We start from the raw sequence: 17881 nt of genomic DNA on the forward strand, positions 1-17881 counted from the left end.
CGTAAGCACTAAGGAAGACCTAAGCATAGAAGGGAGTATATTATTAAAATTAATAAATGAAGTAAGATTTGAAGATGTGTTCTGGACCCATCGAGCTCTGAACCCAGCTCCTTTTATCGCGGTAAGGTACCACCGGGTTCCATAAAAGACAGAAAATGTCTTGACTAACTTAGCGACTATCAGTTTTCTCAAAATCATCTCGGTAAAAATAACTTGCTGATTATATATTTGTATAGATGAATCTTTTAACTGCATGGTACAAAATTTATAGATTGACGTTATTTACCAATGATATGTTTTTATAACTTCTCCGTTGGTCATATTTCACTGTAATCGATTTAATGTAATATCTACTGCTCTAATAGTAGCGAAAATCTTGAAGCAGCTCCAGTTAGTCAATAAAAAAATTTCTGCAAAAACACTGTTGCCAAACCTGCCAAACTGACACCCTTTAAAATGATTTACCATCCTGTTGTACAGAATGATTTTGCTCGCAAGTTTTGGAACGCGTTTCAGGTTATTGTCTGCGTCAGTTGACTTGGCGTCTGCTCTCGATAGCAGTGATCTTGGCTCGGCTCGGCACGGTCCGGTTCATGCAACAGTACGGTAAAGCAGATATCAACCGATCAAATAACACAGCGTGAAGCGGTTTCCGCGCCATTGTTAGAGGCGCGCAATAGCCATATTGTACGTAGAACGGATACATTTTATTTTAGAAGGTATTATTGAATTCAACTGTTTGTATTGCAAAGGTGTACGATTTTGATGTGACCTTAGAACTTGAATTTAATTTGGTGACGGCTGATAAAATATATTTATATTTTATTAGTAGTTTATGGTGCCGCCACGGTGGTCCAGCGGTTAGAACGCTGGCCTTGTAATCCTGGGGTCTCGGGTTCGATTTCCGGCGGTGCCCGAATTTATAACTTGTGTTGGGCAAGGCCGTGGTCTAGGCAACACGGAGTTTTCCTCCGGGGGCTTCAACGGTTTCTCCGTGGCATCCCAACAATTACTCCATTCACAGAAGAAGGCAATGGCAAACCACTTCTGGATCATCTGCCAAGAACGTATATGAACAGGTCCCAGTCCGAGAAAAGGATGGAAGGATCCTGTTCATATGGACCTGTCGTCAGACGGAACACTAAATAAATAGTAGTTTATGCTGAATTTAGAATAATGGCGTATTTACACAAGTTCGAGACGTTGAAATAAGTACCCACTTTAAATTTGATTATTGAAATTTTGACGAGCCCTTTTTTAAGGCTCAGATCCCTTTTAATTGGAAAGAAGTACAGGTTGATCGAAAAGTCATACAATCCATATTAAAATACTTTTGGTGGTTGCAATTCAGTGTAATTCGATTAAATAAATGAACACAGTGTTGACTACATAAGACCCCACGCAGGTCATGTCATGTTGTAACCTGTTCGCGTCAGTCCGTCAATTGTGTTTAAACAGTCGAAGTGCGAAAATGTCTATTTCACAGTTGTAATGATTGTTCAATGTCGAATGCTACCTGGCATCTCGTTTTTACTTTACTTGTTAGAATCAGTTTAGGGATGCATTTCTCGATTCTCGTTTGACAAACAAATCGAGAATATCTCGTCTGGTGAACCATTTCCGTGGCACAGAAATGCTTCAATGGTTTGCATCAAACATGATGAAAAGAGCAAATTCGTGTATCGCTGAATGCAGCATGAAATATAATTTGTTTTGTTTTCTAATTTCATGAAATTTATTTCTTGACAAACAGAACAGGTTTTAAGAATGGGTTGTGTGACTTTTAGATCATCCTGTAGTTCTTCCACGAAACAGCCATCTACAGACACCTTTCTTACATCTTTGCCTTCACTAACATCAGGTAACAGAGAATTCACCCCAGGATAATGAACATGAATATTGTTGTAAATTCTCTTGTCTGTTCTCATTTCTGCTGACTTCCAGAAAAAAATTTCGTAATTTTTTTTTCGTATTTTCTCGAAAGTATTCCTACTCACACACAGATAGACAGAGAGAGAGAGAGAGGTCATATTTGTATTCACTGGAGTGGAATAACTTCGTAGCTTGGACGAAATATTTTTACAACCAACGTATCATTGCATTACGCTTGAAGTTTGCTGATCCTGAACTTTTAATCCCTAGTGACGAAACGATGCAGTGGGATCACATGTCCCGAATCATTGCTAATAGCAGATTTATTTTACAACCGAGCATTGCTACTATATTTGAATTACGTATAAGCCTATGGTCAAACCAATGAGAAGTAATGTTTTATATGTAATGAACTGAAAGTGGTGATATCTTTTATAATAAATGGTTCTTTTATATTAAAAGCATAAAATGAATTTCAACAAACCAGGAATTATTTTCGTACCGCCATAATTCAGAAGAATAATTCAGTCCAGTAGATTCTTTATTCAGATGCTGACAGTCGCTTATCTGGTCAACAAATTCCAAGCCTTCAGTGACTGATTCATAAAACACTCCAAGGTTTATTTATTTTTCAAACCGAGCCATAAAGTGATATTTGTGTGATATGTGAGTTTGTATTGAAGATGAAGATGTTTAATGTGGTATTTTTCAGTTTTCACAGTGGTTAATCTTGCAGGTGGTTAACGAAGTTCTTCGTCCTGAACACGGAGTTTATAAACATTTATAAATATCGTATGGACTGTATGGATATTAAAATAAGAAATATATATATTATCGAAAACATATCTGGCTCCACTGAATAAATTTCAGTCACTGGTAAAGGAAAGTACGTACATGTCCCAAAAACAGTTCTCAGTATTGATTAATGGCAACAACTTAAATTTTTGCCATAGCAACGCTGCGATATGCTACAAGCTGCTTTGTATGATTTTATACTGAGTTATTCAAAAGTATTATGCGCTGCCTAGGGCGTGCATTTGTGTACATGGGCATTTAAAACACTTACAACCTCCAACACTTTTGTCTTAATGATGTACAGGGACGTTTGAAACAGCCTGTAGAATTAATATACCAGTTAGGCTATAGTCTCAGCTTATGAACAATAAAATAAGTGATAACGTACTGTCTAGTACACAGTGCAATACAACTACATACTTCAGTCATGGGTAATATGGTTCAGAGATATTAATTTACAAATACAAGCAAAGCATACTGGGTAATTAAGGCTTTGGGTTAAACAACAAATGGATATGTCTCTCTCTGAATGTATATGTTTGTCTCTCACAGTATCATTTATAGAACGCTGTTATCAGTTTAATTCAATCTTCAAGTTTAGTGTTTCACAAAACTTCCAACTATATATTGTAAGCATTCATGTCATCCTTAATTAAAGTGGTACAAAACATTATTAAGAAGATCTAAATTGTTTTCTTATTCTTAAATAACTAATTCGTCTGGCAATCATAAGATTTTTGCACGGAATATAAGCTTTGACCCAATCTGCAGATGCCTTGAAGGGGAACTTTATTTTCAAAATTTCATGTTGAAAAGTAAACTGAGTTGTTTTTGTTTTTGATTGTGAATAACGGAAAATATAAAATAAATAAATAAATACGAAGATTTTTTTAAAAAAACACGACATTTTACGACCTCTAAATCCATTACAGACATGTAGATTGAAAAATCAAACCTTAGTCATCTGTAAAGTAGACAAATACGCTACCACCTAAAATATAAAGTTAAGTGAGCATAATTTGATCATACTTAGGAAATAAAAATTAAGAAAATGGGAAACAAAACTGTATAACAAAGAAATAGTGGAGTATCAACACCTAATATTTTGGCAAAAACGTCCAAGGAGGGTCCAATGTCATGCCTTGTTAATATCTTGCGAATACATTTCTTGAGTAACAATAGCTGTCTTCTGGGTTGTGACGCAGTGTAATCTGGTACAAATTTACCAGTGCTTTACAGGTTCTTGCTGTCTTCATCATCAGGGCGATGAGGAGGCAGCAAAGACCTCTGAAACGCCGGTAACATTATACCAGGCTAAATGTCGCTACATCCCAGAAGACAGACATTTCGAAATCACCGACATTGAAAACATCAAGTCCTCTAGTGTTGTGGCCATTCCAAATTGCACAACAAATAATCCTTCATATGTTGTAAACAGCACACGAATATATCTAGAATATGGTGTGAATATTTCTAATAGAAACAGTGACGTCATCCAATGTAGCACACAAGTCAGACAGTGGCGAGGAGCACATGTTCCCCATGACATATTTCTTTCTGTCCTTCATAGAATGAAGACGAATTGATATGCGGGCGAGAAAAATGACAGATGAAGACTCCATTATTATGACGTCACCATCGCATGTTATGATCCTCAAAATGTAATGGAAGTAACATCACTTCCCACGCTTTTCACAGAAGGAAATTCATCCAAAACATATGGCAAGTCACATCTACGTTGAAAATCATCTTATATTATTTATAGTTTTTTTTATTAGAATATATTTGTTGAATTGAATTGTCTGAGAACAAAGCCACTTGGTTAGTCACATTAACAGGATTTAACAAGATGGCTGTCTACGTACTCACAGCCATAACCTCAAATCCTGCTTAGAATTTAACAAGTCTGAAAAAGTGTAATTCCTGCCGGAGTACACACATGCCTCTTTTTTTTTGTAAATTTTGAAATGTTATAACAGATTTTGTCAGTTATCTCACATAAACAAATAAAGTTTAAAAAATAAATCACGTGATCTTAAATCCTCCTGTAAGTCAATACCAATGCATCATAATGCATGTTAGATGTGAGGAAATAGACTGGAATATTACGGATGTGGTCATAGAATCGAATCCTGCTCAAGTCATATGCAGCCGCCTTGTTGTTATTATACAAACAAAGGTTTTTATGTTTTGGATATCTACAACCATACGTCATAGTATAGCCCTGTTGCAAGTGGCGCTAGTGTCGATTCCACTTTAAGAATTTGTTCGTCAGCCATGTTATTATTACCAATTGCACAAAATTAAAGTGTACGATTCTAGGACAGTTCAAAGTGACATAACTTAACAAATTTAAAGGAAATTAGATACGCGCTATAAGCAACATTCTATTCAAACCTCTGCTCACTTCATTTTTAATCCGCTTACCTCACAATACATCAAACCGAAAATATTGAATTCTTTATTTTCATTACATTCATCCTTCTTAGTAAGACCAACCCTTCTGGCAGAGTGATACAAGTGTTTCTACAAAAGTCCGACTTCCTTTCCTGTAAAATCTTACCATAGATTCACTGTTACTTTGTTCTTATGTGGTAATGTGTACTAAATCTATTGGTGCATCTAGTGGGGGAAATAAAAAAGGCAGAATCCCTCTGAGGTCTAGAATAACGCATTTCAACAGGACTCGAAATGAAAAAGAGAGCGAAAAAGCTTTTTTTGTACAGTATTTTAGCGGTTCAACCACTCACCAGGTGAGTTATACATCCGCTTCGGGTGTTCGCTTGGTAGTATCCACTTAAACGGAGTTAAAAATATACCAAAGTGTAAATCTCTCGTCTCTTACCGTTTTCTAACATTTTCTTTTCGGACAAATGTGACCTCAAATACAGTTTACATCCATCTTTCCATTTTGTCAAGATTTTTCTGGTCCATTTGCTGCAAAGCGGTAAGAGTGCATGTTACAATCCCTACGAATATTTAAGACTTTTTACTCTTCTGCATTTTGATAGAGTTTTGAACTTTGTACGCAGGAAGAAACACGTAGTTCAGCCACGCACGGCGGAAAACACAATGGTTTTTCATATCCGGAGGCTTTGTACAAAATTTTGATTAAATTACTTACTAAAGCAAGAGACAAATAAAATAAAACCAGCAACGATAAAACGCATAAGAATGCTTGAGAGCTGTATTGTCATCAGACTGCATGCTTCAAGGTCACGGAAGTACTTAACACCACCCCCCTCCCTTACAGCGCGTCTCTAAGTCAACAGAACAGCATTGCTAGATTTATTACGTCATAAGTTCTGAACTGCCTTCACTCGCATGGGCTACGTTATTCGTATTACAACGTTGTACAATTTTGCTGTGACCTTGAAACATGCAATTTGGTTACGGCTACTACAGACCATATTAAGAATGTTTGTACGATGCAAGAATTTAAGATAATATCAGCACAAAATAAAGTATATGAACAGATGCAAAGATGAATAAAACATACGGACGCAATGACAGATGAAGATACCAAAACAAATTATGTAGTATCAAAAAAAGGACGACAAAGCGATGCTGGCCTGAAGATTTGGAATAACTATACGTTCTCCATCATCAGGGTTGAGAAAAATATTGATGCCATCTGCAGCCCTGAAGCTGGAAATAGTATTCTTTTTTTTCTCTCGAAATATTAACATGTACCAACTAATGTAAACAACGCCAAAACACGGAAAAACATTACTTTTTGTAGCTGGAGGAGTTATGTGAACTGTCTGGACTATTTACTTGTGCCAGTAACGGGTGGGCACAAACAATGTGATCAATGCAGCCAACTGTGGGGCGGAGAGCATTTTTTTTATTAAACACCCAATTCTGAGAAGAATTAGTGACGCTTACTTTCCTTCATATGTCTCACTGCACATGAATTATAAATTTATAACTAGGGGCTGTGCCACTATCAGTACCCCTCCTCCCTGCTTCGCCCGCCGGGGAAATCCCTTCGCATCCTCCCTTTAGCTTTTCGCCTATCTCTTCCATTTACTTTCTTCACGGACAAAGAAGTAAGAGAAATGAACAGCAATTATAAACAATCCATACTTTTTTAGCTTTGAATGTAAACGCACCACAGTGTACCACTCACGTCATCTAATGCAGAGTTAAAGAGTTAGTAAGAGTTAGAAAACTTCTCCCCCTGAAGCGCCTATATGGTGCGTAGCTTGAAATATATACTTTTTATGATGCAAACAAAGCCTAATGAATAAATCGAAAGCCTATTTTGGATTAAAAAAGCTAACGCCCACGTCGGGAAGCAAAATTATTACGTATAAGCGACATACAGAAAAGTATATTTGTTCTTAAACAATTAGTCCGATTGAGAAGCAATTTTCGATTAAGTAAAGTCTAAACCTACAGCCAAATTTTATGATCAAACTGTAGTGTATACTTTTACCTTGGAAGTAAATAATAATTCGAAATGCAGAGAAAAATATTCAATTTATTGAAGTAATATAAAACCAAAGCAAATGCAAAACAAAGCACGATTATATTAACAAAGGACTAAATACTACAGTGGTCGATAAGCCCCATCGATTTTACTACGAATGAAAATGTTGCAGAAGATTCAAATCGGAAGTCCTCGCAAAACGATCACGACTTCGGTACTGGCGCTAATCGATTTTGTCATGATCTTGAAACATGTAATATGATGACGAGCAGTATAAAATAGAGTAAAACTGATGATTTAAAAGTTTAAACTCAACCTAGACGTTCTCTTTTATCTAGTCTTCTATTCAGACAGTGGTAGAACTTGATTTTGCATGGCGTATGTAATTTCGTAAGATTATAAATCAAAATATTTATACTCTTATGAAAACCGATCTTTGTGATTGTCTGATTTTAATCAGAATTAAAATGGCTTATGTTTTTTTCGTGACATTCTTAGCTATTAAATTTAATAACAACTGGGTATGTCCATTCTTTTTGACGTAAATACGTCTGTATTTTAGGGTCAGTGTGATTCGGCAAAAAGTGGAACGAAAAAGTGTAACTGCATTGTTATGTTACCTTGGAAACGTCAATTGTTTATTCGGCATTGTTGTTACCTATAAAACATTACATTACTTTACATTACATTCAGCTACCACAGACCCATCTTAAGCGTAACTAATTCAAGTTAAATAAGCAAAGTCTTAATTAAACTTTACTCAGTTGTAAAGCATGTATAAAGGAAATATTTAGAATAAAGCCAATATATAAACTTCCTTCCCGTATAGACGTATTTACGTCAAATTCTCCGGAACCGTGGTTAAACTGACAACTTTTCATATGCGGACGGATGGACGGACGGACTGTCAGATAAGCGGACAGAACTGCTTTAATTAGCGCCCTGGATGGTAGAGAACGCACTTAAAATATATATTAAATTTATGTAATTATTCTTAATTTGTTACAGACCATAACAGCATCTTCCCTCATCCGTCATTTCTCATTTCACACATTCTGATTAGCACAGGGCATTTTGCACGAACACGAAATACAACACTTGTGAGAAATGATTGTCAGTACTACTTCTCGGTGTGCTTGAAACACGAAGTTTCACAAACAGCGTTTTATCTTCGTCACCACCTGTCTGTCTGTCACCATATATTATTTATAGTTTATTTAACGACGCATTCAGTATTTAGATTACGTAGCGTCAGATGATGGACTAAAATGAGTAATGAATTGGAATGGACGTGGAAGGAAGCGGTCGTAATTTAATTTAAGGCACTATCCCTTCATCTACAATTCGAAACTGTGATGGTTTCCAATTCGCAAGGTCACCGACCGCCTTGACTGAGAATATTCATGGTTTTCTTCAGTTCCTCTTGGATAATACTAGGTGTTTTATCGCGATTACTAAACAATTTCTATTTTTTTTCGATCACCACTCACAGTCATTAAATTCAGTCTCCAAAGTGCCTGAACTTATAATATAAGCAGCAGAAATCATTACAAGATGTCTAGCAATTCAATATTTTATTTTTACTATTATTGTGCAATGGCCCGATGAATGGTCACTTACCATTTCAACTATTTATGTTGCAAAACTAGTCTGTGGGTGGGGGTGAGGGGGGTAAATTGGACACAGTGAGTATTCCCCCCTCCTCCTACATAGACTTGTTTTTACAAGGGCAGGTCCAGTTTTTTAACTCGAAAGTTGTTTATGAAGAAATCAATAATGTATGTTTGTCTATTACAAACCTATATTTTTTCTATTAAGTACAGTTTCCGACAATTAAGATATTTAATATGATTGACTTAGGCCTGTATGTTTCTGAACATCCCATATCCCAATTTACAAAACAAAAATAAAAACATTCTCCGTATTTGTCTGTCAATTCGAATATTTTTTGTAAAATCACACTTTTACGACGTACTGCTTTACAATTTTTGGATATTCCTGTTTCTTATTTTATAAAAAAATGTTGAGATTCCTCCCCAAAAAGAACATTTTTATTTCCGATTTCTCTACTACGCCCCAAGCATTTTGGACATTATTTTGCCTAATTTTCGAAATGAAAAACATTAATAACATTCCTAGGATTTTCTCTGAGAAGGAACGTTTTTTCACGACGCATATATGTATAACTTTTTGTACCAATTGTACCTAAGTTTTGAAGTAGGGAAAAAATCAATATTTTTCCAAAGTCTTGTCTGTACAAAAATAATATTTTTAATATTTGTCATTTGTTTTGTACCACGCGTACTTGGATGAGACAGTGTTGGAATAATGACGAATGTTGGCTATTATTAAGTCTAATTTCCTTCATTTTACTGGATGGGTATAAGAGACTAAATCATAATTTAGTAGGTATATTTTAACAAAATTTAATCCTTCAAAAATTATATATGCTGATTGCAGTAAAATATTCTTCTGAAGTTTGAGAAGGGTCGCTCGCCTGAAATAGTCTTCTCCTTCGGGATTTGTAATAAGATTGTATTCAAATAAACGTAGCTACGGTTCACAGGCCCTTTATCCTGTGGCCAAACATTACGGACAAACTGAGGATACGGAATTATGGTTTAAGAGATCCATTTGAACAGATGTAACCACCTAAAATGACGAACATCTTTTAAACAGAAATGAAAGACTCTCTTGTATGATCGTTACAGGAAATTGTTAATTTGTAATGACTACAATGTACTTTATTACCTCGAAATTTATCGCATTATAAACTGGAATATTTTAAGCTACATAAAATTATTTACCTCCCCACACAAAACTTTGTGTACCCGTAAATAAATTTTGTGTTCGCTGTATTAACTCATTACATTAACGAACAATTATCAAGTTCACAGCTAATGGCTGGCAGCTCAGACCTGGCGTTCATTTTGTTTTTATTTACATATTCTTTCGTTATTTATATTATTGTAAGGAACAGACTGTTTTATTGGTAAATTCCAGACTTGTCTTCGGAAAGTATCCTTTTCAAAGATCACAGTTTGATGGTAATATTAATCACATTGGACATTGTAATTAAATAAACTAAAACCACCTTATATTAAAGATACCTATCTTCTGAGATATAATATGGAAAGTATTTGATAAAGGGCGATGTCTTCTGTTAGAAGGGAAGAGGGTATTTGTACATATATATTTATTACATTCAAATTATTCATAATTTAGCCAGATGGCGATAGAACGTGGGACAATTCAAACCATTATAAAGATTCCACATGAACTGAGCAAAGGTGTCATATAAAGTCGTGATATTTCAAATAAGTCCACTAATTACACACAGTAGATACATTATACTACATATTTTTAGTATATAAATAAAGAAACGTTATTTGTAAACATTATAAATTCATTAACAAATTAAAAGTATTGTGTAATTATCTTCTTAGAGCTACTTTAAATTGTGTCTTTTTGTCCATAAGACTTTTGAGACGAGATGGTAGACTATTGGAAATTTTGATACTGAATTAAAATTTGACGACAAAGCAAAATGGATAAATTTTACTAAAAAAATAACTTATTGTTAAAGACAATGTCGCGTATAAGGGAGTAATAAACTGTAGAATTAGGGAACATAAAATAAAAGCCGCTATTTGTTTAAAGCTATATTTAAATGAAAGGATGAAGTAGAATAAAAGTTGTAACATGAATAGAGAAAAAACAAATTACGTCGTCATAACAGAGCTATAGTCGCAAATACCCTGTACTAGACGGAAGCTGTCTTGTGTAGAGAAATTCAACTGATTAAATGAATATATGAATAAATGAATGAATAAATTTACGCCAGAGTTGATGGATTTTGAATAGTTTCCTCAAAACTGCATAACCAATAATATTCTTGGAAAACTTAAATTATAACCTAAAAAATATATATATCTGCTTCTTTTCATACTTATTTGCAACACTGTAGCATTGGCGTATATGAAATCGTAAATTACTGACTTTATGCCACAAATGTTAGCTATTTCTGGCAGCGAAAACTGAGGTCGATTAATATTTATTTAATATTTATAAAAGGTTACTCTGGATGTAGAGGGTTCGTACTAGAACAATTTTTCTCCTTTTAAACGAAAAGCAGAGAGTACGAATTTGAATGAAGAGACGCAGGAAGCCCATGTGTGTACTGCTACATCTACATTTCATCTACAGTATTATCAATTTTAACTCCAAGAGGTGGGGAAGAGGAAAAAATGTAATTGGATTCGTAGGGTGATCATCGGACATGCCGATGGAACTCTCTGAGGATCTACAGCCCCAGCTCGAAAGCTTGAGTAAACATTTGTATGAAGAAGAGCCAGTGTTTTACTGACTGAAAAGAAAAAAAATTGAAATTGATATCTAGGAAGCCTGTACGAGGAAATGTCTTCTTTATTTTTCAAACTTTTCCCTTTTTATGCGGAGGCATATATATATATATATATATATATATATATATATATATATATATATATATAACGATAAATTCCATATTTTCTACGCCCAAACATATTTCAGCTGCCAAGATTAATAGTTTCAGTAGTCATATTAAAACTCTCGAAATTCTAAATAAATTGTAAAGTATGGAGGTAACAGAGAGATATATGGTTATGTTTTTATTTACATTTATTTCCCTACCAGATATTTTAAAATCCAGTATCGTTTTAACACTCAAGTTTTATACTCGCAAAGTCGAGAACAATCACAAGCTATTTCTTCGCTGCAATGAACAAAAAATTTAAAGACGATATTTTGTTAAGTGGACAAATGAACAGATAGTGTATGACATTTCATTCGTAAAAATTTTTAGTATCTATTTCGGTAAAAATACAGATGTATGCTACATAAAACAATCCCGCGTATTTTATAGAACGTTTTTCATATTATCGTTTTGAAATGTCGAAAAAGTGTGTTCGATTATTTAAATGCGATTCGTAAATTATTTAAGTTAATGCAGGATTTGAGGTTTTCACGGCGGTTAGCCTCAAGATGGCCTCCGTCATCAGGGCGATTATGGAGGTGGCAAGGACCTCTGAAACGTCGGTAAACTTCTATCAGACTACACGGTGCAACAACCCAGAAGACAGCCATCTGCAAGTTAATATCGTAGAATTGAATGATTACGAAAAATGATAAATAAAATATGGACGAAATGTCTAATTGATCCAGCATTTGCTTGATCTCAGTCAATATAATCGGTTTGTTGAAACGCTAATAACATAATTCAAAAATTTGCATTTTCATTTCGTTAAATGTTCACCATGACGAGTAATAAAAGTTGTTTCAAACGAAATTTGTTAGTATAAAATATTAAAAACTATAATTTTACCTCTTGTTTTGTGGAGATTCAAACTCGGTCTCTCGGGTTGAGGGATGAACATAAATTTAGGGTAATAATAAGTTTCCGGGGGAGAATCGACTTAAGAGGGATGAAATAGCTGATAAGTAGGGGAAATTTAAAATTAGGAAATTTTTAATTTTGAACTATGCAGGGCATGTAGCACGCACGGGGATGTGAAATGTAAAAACAAATTGGTTTGAAAACTTTACAAGAAAATATCACATGAAATATTACACTATGTTGGAGAATAATGTTAAAATATAACTTAATAAAATATTATATGACTCTGTGGATTAAATTTATCTGGCTTTGGATAGGGACAGATTGAAGGCTCTTGCGAACATAAATGTACCTCTGGGTTCTATAACAGACGAGAATTTTTGTGTTTAATTTAGTTCGTTTCTCAAAATGAACTGTGTTCAATGGAATTAGTTCAAGAGATTTGACCTTATGGCACGTATCAACGTTTTCCACCACGAAATGTCTTTAGTAAGATCAATTAAGTATAGTTTAAGCTTTATAGGATTATAAAGGACCGATTCAAACGGATTTGTATAGGCCAGTGTAGATCATCAACACCAATTTTTAACTAAAACCATTCATTAATTTCAGATGTGAAACATTGCGCAAATAAACAGAAAAGACATCGCGTGTATACGTTTACGTGGTGCACTGTGGGTAAATAACGGAGGAAAAGCTCTCATTGGCCTAGATTTCAGTTGCTTTCAGAGTAGCTGTCTGCGTCATGTTTGGTACAGACGCGGTGTGACTGCTGATAATTCATTAAAGAAGTTAATTCCATCAGTTAGATCAGCGACGTTCGTTTCGCACAGCAAAGGTTTGACGATGTAATTATGCACTCGTGAGAATTTCCTGTGTCCCACGCCCCATATTAAAATTCTTCAAGAGCCCTCTGGAGTCAAAATGTCCTTTTTGACCAAGCATTTAAAACACGAAAGAGAGGCAGATTTAGAATAGTAGTGGAAGAGTAGAATCAAAGAGAAAAATTACGATAGATAAATGATATATACTCTTTCTGGGGGGGAGAAAGAGTATCTTACTATTAGAAGGTACCCAAGCAATACCCGAATGTCCTTTTGATAAGTATATAGAATATAGTGATAATAAGTGAAAACCTAATTTGCTTTTTGATTAATGTTGTGATTATAATTTGGAAGGTTAAGTATGTAATTTTGTGTCCCCACATCAAAGAGATATATTTTGATAAATTTAAATCGAAAGAGCTGCGTAAGATAAACTTCGAATTGGAAACCTTCTTAACATTTGATTAAAGATACAAAATGGCAGATCTTTCGAAATTTAACTTAAAATACTAATATAATAATTCGATTCCTAACTAAAATAACAGTTAAAACATATCAATCAATATATCAAATTATTAAATATACTTAGAGAAGTAATATTTTTTATGCTGAGAATCATACGAAATCCATAAAATAATGCGTCATGTAAAGTTATTTAAGTTTAAAACAAGTGGATCATACAGTTACACTGTGATACAAAAGATTTAGAATGTAACAGATTATAATTATAATTATAAGAAGACCGTCCTTAAATTAAAATACTGTCCAGAACATGGGAGTTTAGTTAAAATCACGCATAAATATAAACACATACTCGAAGCACAAAATGACCTAGAATGTAACAGTACGTGTGTGTAATTTATCGATATTGTCCAGGGAATAATTTTGCATTGTTTTTAGTGATTTATATGTTTGCTACAACCCAAGGGTAGGCTAACACACTGTGCTTATTGGTCAATAAATCAATTTTAAATAATATTATTGAACAGTGAAATGTGTGCATAAACCTATGTTAGAACTCGTGGTCAAAAGCTGTATAATTTACATGAACAAATTTTCTGAATTCCTAAATCTACAAATTTTTAACCCTTTTTGAATTTTAAATGAAATGTGTGACATCTTGACAATGTTGTAGTTCTTGGTTTTGACGCCGTGCACAGTCGCCGATAGATGCAAACGTTTCTGAGAAACATACTGTCTCTATCTTCAGGGCTTCAGCCTTACATACTTCAAAAATCCAAAAATTATCTACAGAATCTTGTTCAAATACACCCTAAATCTATGTTCTTTCTTCTACGCGAAAGACCAAGTTTCACACAAAAGAACAGACAATTATTTTGTTTTGTAAACAGAATACCCCGAAATTCAAATCAAGTACTTTAACATGAAATCCACTGCTTTAACATTATTGTGGGCCCTGTAAACATAATAAATGGTAATATTATAATTGCTGGTTTCACAGGACCAGTGATTAGTTCGATTAGGTGTTAGTAATGTTAATAATACATTCTAATGACTCTATATATCGCGTTACTTTCACGCATAAAAATAACACTGTTATATAACCTGATATTTACATAAGATTCCTGGGTATCTTTCACATACAATACTAGAATTTCGTTAAAAGTATAGAGCCCCTTTATGGACGTGTTCAATGCATCAAATTTTTCAGCATAGGATTTCGTTAAAACGTAATGATTTTCACTGTACTTGACGTCCCTGGATCAAACGTGCTGACAATATATACCACCAAGAAGCGAACAACCATGAAAATTCAAATTGCATTAATTTGATTTAAAACATGCTTTATATTGTTTAAAAATGCGTAACATCATAAATATTCTACACGAATAATATCCACTAACTTTAACATTTTCTAAATTTACCTCTCTTTCTACAAAATATCCTTCTTTAATGATAACCTATCTATCACTTTTTAAATTTATTAAATTCTATAATAATTACCCTCTAGATAATAGATTCCTTTTGGTTTTAGGTGTAAATTCTCAGCTAATTTCGTTGTCTGTAAAGACAAATACATTAAATAAACTTTAAATAGTGCCAAAAAAAAAGGTACAATGCCAAGTGAACTAATGACAAGTATCGTTTTTGAAATGAGTACGAAACACTATTTTACACATTATTAATACACCAGAACACCAAAACGATATTGCAACCGCGACAATAAAACTCCTTCTTTCGTAACCTTCGCCAATTCAGTCAAGTTCAAGCTATTCTTACATATATATTTAAGGCCCATAAACTAATTAAATATCCTGTAATAACTCACACAGCATTACGTAATCTTAGCGGTACATACTAACTAACTAACTAGATGGCTTACCGAACCCGAAGGTTCATCACCGAATTAACCAAAGCCCTCCACCGGACCCTGTCCTGGGCCAACAAAATCCAGTTTCCTTCAACTCCTATCTCCCATAGATCCCGCCTGAGATTATCCTCCCATCTACGTCTAGGTCTCCCCAGCGGTCTCTTCCCTTCAGGTTTCCCAACCAGTACCCGGTGCACACCTCTTGTCCCATCCATGCGCGCTACATGTCCCGCCCATCTCACTCTTCTCGACTTAATCACCCTCACAATACTGGGGGAGCAGTACAGATTTTTAAGCTCGTCATTGTGCAGTTTTCTCCACGCCCCATCGTCTTCCCTCTTAGGCCCAAATATCCTCCTCAACACCCGATTCTCAAACACCTGCAATCTGTGTTCCTCCCTCTGAGTGAGAGACCATGTTTCGCACCCATACAAAACAACAGGCAAGATTATTGTTTTGTATACTTTAATTTTCAGGTTCTTAGAAATCAGACGGGAAGACAAAATATTTTGGACTGAGAAGTAGCAAGCATTTCCGGAATTTAGTCTCCTCCTAACTTCCTCACAAGTATCATTTTGATTTGTTATTGTTGTTCCCAAATATTTGAACTTTGTAACCCTTTCAAAGGATTTATTAGCTACCCTAAGATAATTTTGCCCGCCTGTCTTCTGATGACGAGATACTAACATGTACTTAGTTTTTTCTGAATTTACTTCCAGCCCCACTTGTCTACCAGCCTCTAGTAAAACTTCTGCGTTCCTCTTTATTGTATTTATATCGTCCCCCAATAAATTAACATCATCAGCATATGCCAATAGCTGATGTGTCCCGTTCAATTGCAAACCCTCCTGCCTACCTTGGACCTTCCTGATGGCGTATTCTAGCGCAAAGTTAAAGAGCAAGGGAGACAAAGCATCTCCTTGTTTTAGACCGTTCTTGATGAGGAATGTCTCAGATACATATTTACCTACTCGAATTTTGCTGCAGGTTTCATTTAAGCACATTTTTATTAGACCCACTAGCTTCTTTGGTATACCAAATTCAATAAGAATATTATATAGCACTTCTCTCTTCACAGAGTCATAGGCTTTTTTGAAATCTATAAATAACTGATGTACAGTCCCACCGAACTCCCATTTTTTCTCTAGTATCTGACGAATGCAAAAGATCTGATCAATCGTTGATCTGTTTCGTCTGAACCCACACTGATGATCCCCAATAGTTTCATTCGCATATGGGGTTAATCTTGCCAAAAGAATGTTGGATAGAATTTTGTATGAGGTTGATAGCAGCGATATTCCTCGGTAATTACCACACTCAGTCTTGTCCCCCTTCTTATAAATAGGAATAATTATGGATTCCTTCCATTGATGTGGCATCTCTTCCTTATCCCAAATTAACTGAATAAGCTTATGGATCCTCATATGCAACCCTTTGCCACCTGCTTTAATTAATTCGGCCGGAATCTGATCAATTCCTGGAGATTTATAACTTTTCAACTTCCCAATGGCTAGTTCCACTTCATCTAAGCTAGGTTCTGGCACCAACAGTTCAGCTGTATGCATTTTAATCTGTCTAATATCACCAGTATTATGAACATTTAAGAGCTCGCTAAAGAAATTTTTCCACCTATTCACAATTTTTATTGGATCTGCAAGCAAATTGCCACTATCATCCTTTACCAAATTAGTCTGGGGTTGATATCCTTTCTTAAAGTTATTAATGCCTCTGTACAGGTCTCTGATGTTTTTTTCCTTATTATTTGTCTCAAGTTCAGCAATTTTGCCCTTCAGGTATTCCCTTTTCTTAGTCCTAAAGGTTCTACTAGCCTCACGTCTCACGTTACATAGATTATCCGCATTTGTTTTGTTTGGGTTCTGCAACCATTGAAATTTTGTTTGCTTCCTTCGATCTATTAATTTTGAACATTCTTCATCAAACCACGGTTTATTTTGCTTTCTCCTGTAGTATCCTAGTTTCTCTTTTGCTGAAATTTTGATGCAGTTTCTGACATTTTCCCACTCCCTGTTGATGTCCACACTTTCATTATCCTCATTTGTCTCTAAAATTTGAAACCTATTCGAAATTTCAACTTGATATTGTTCCTTTGCCTCTCCCTCACTTAATTTTTTCAAATCAAATCTTTCTGTGTCAAAATTTTGTTTAGTTCGTCTACTTACTGAAAGCCGCTCCCTCACTTTTGCTACCACCAGATAATGATCAGTGTCGCAATCTGCTCCTCTGAATGA

At 34.8% G+C, this 17881-nt stretch overlaps 1 protein-coding gene across 2 annotated transcripts in view; it reads right to left on the bottom strand.

The window, feature by feature from the left end:
- The window catches only part of LOC110832951 (uncharacterized), a 199139-nt gene that overhangs the window by 64961 nt on the left and 116297 nt on the right, over positions 1-17881 (bottom strand). The window lies entirely within an intron of this gene.

This window comes from Zootermopsis nevadensis, unplaced genomic scaffold (assembly GCF_977971745.1).
Source record: "Zootermopsis nevadensis isolate Lab colony 2312 unplaced genomic scaffold, Znev_1.0 Znev_ptg000012l, whole genome shotgun sequence".
Classification (NCBI taxonomy): Eukaryota; Metazoa; Arthropoda; class Insecta; order Blattodea; family Termopsidae; genus Zootermopsis; species Zootermopsis nevadensis.